Here is a 1,741-nt window from a genome sequence, read left to right as displayed (position 1 = left end):
CTCAAAACATATACCCATAATTAATTAGGCACTATTGTCTACTTACATATGTATTACAATTATGTATAAATTAATAAATACTTTTTAATTATCAAACTTACCAGAGATCTTTCAATATGTCTTTTAAAAGCACCAGCATTTGACATTTCCAGCACTTTGGATATGTTCATTTTCAATATCTTTAAAATATTGTGATTTTGTTTACTCTCCTTTTTATACAATTTATCTTTTCCAAACTATTGAGATTGATAATTAGCTAATAAATTCATAGACATTTTTAGTTTAACTATTTAAGACTGTGTTTCTATTTTAACCTCAGTTTTGGAGGAATCCCAAAAGTAACTTTAAAGTTTTTAAAACCTTACAATGATATGACTGATATATAAATAAAACTGATTGCAGCGCAGCTGCGCTTTCAGCTGCTGTGCGCTGCCTGGGGATCTGGGCGACCCATGGGTAGCAGCGAGGGCCATGATGACAGATTACAGAGAGGAGCAACCAATGAGCTGGAGGCTCTCGAGTCCATCTACCCCGATTCCTTCACAGTATTATCAGAAAATCCACCCAGCTTCACCAGGACTATGACATCTGAGGCTGGAGAAAATGATGAAAGCTGAAGAAAATCTTGGTCTGGTGATGATCTTTATTCTAGTGACAGCTGTGCAAAGAAAAATTAAATTAAATAGTAGATCAGATAAAAACTAGAAGAGAGGAAGAAAGGAAACAAAAAGAAAGAGAAGCAGAAGAAGCAGAAAAGCAACTATTCCATGGCACTCCAGTTACAATAGAGAATTTTTTAAGTTGGAAGGCCAAGTTTGATGCAGAACTTTTGGAAATTAAAAGGAAATGGATGAAAGAAGAAGAGCAAGCAAGAAAAAATAAATTTAGTGGGAAACAGCTATTTGAAACAGATCATAATCTTGACACATCTTATATCCAGTTCTTGGAGGATGCTGGAAACAATGTGGAGGTAGATGAGTCTTTGTTCCAGGAAATGGACGACTTGGAGCTGGAGGATGATGAAGATGATCCAGAAAACAATCCCGCTGACCCAGGGAGTGACTCAGCAGACTAATGGACTGTCCCCATCTGCAGAGAAGTTGACTGCCACAGCATCTGTGGCTCTGCTGAGAGGGTTTTGATTTTCCTTTCTTTTTTTCTAAGAAAAAAAAATAATTTTCAGGAGAATATTCTTCTGATCACTTTCATCACTGACTTAATAAACTGACCTTAAAGTTTAAAAATAAATAAATAAATAAAACTGATAAACCTTTACACATGCTAATGAAGAGAAGGAGAGAGAAACTCAAATTACTAATATCTATGATGAAAAGCGAAATATCAAGATGGGCACTACAGAAAATCAGAAGATAATCAGGAATTATTTTGAAAATTTATGCTCCAATTAAATATTGAAGGCATCAACAAATTTCTAGCATCAAATGATTTGCCAAAATGAATCAGGATGATATACACAAGTTAAACAGATCAATTTCAAGCAATGAAATAGAAGACACCATCAGAAGCCTACCACCCAAGAGAAGCCCAGGACTGAATGGATACACAGCTGAGTTCTACAAGACCTTCAAAGAAAAGTTAATACCAATACTCCTCAAATTATTTCATGAAATAGAAAATAGGGAGCACTTCCAAACTCATTGTATGAGGCCAATATCACCCTGATTCCAAAATCAGACAAAGACACATCAAAGAAAGAAAACTTGAGACCAATATCTCTAAT

General features: G+C 35.0%; 1 pseudogene; it reads left to right on the top strand.

Moving 5' to 3' along the window:
* Positions 1-474: 474 nt before the first annotated feature.
* LOC124101043 (RWD domain-containing protein 1-like) lies at positions 475-1,224 on the top strand (annotated as a pseudogene).
* Positions 1,225-1,741: the final 517 nt, after the last annotated feature.

The sequence above is a fragment of the Marmota monax genome, unplaced genomic scaffold (assembly GCF_021218885.2).
Source record: "Marmota monax isolate L192 unplaced genomic scaffold, Marmota_monax_Labrador192_F-V1.1 WCK01_AAM20220418_F8-fsc00291, whole genome shotgun sequence".
In the NCBI taxonomy this organism is placed as follows: domain Eukaryota; kingdom Metazoa; phylum Chordata; class Mammalia; order Rodentia; family Sciuridae; genus Marmota; species Marmota monax.
The sequence above is the reverse complement of the archived record's forward strand: the minus strand, read 5'-3'. Positions and strand labels throughout refer to the sequence as shown.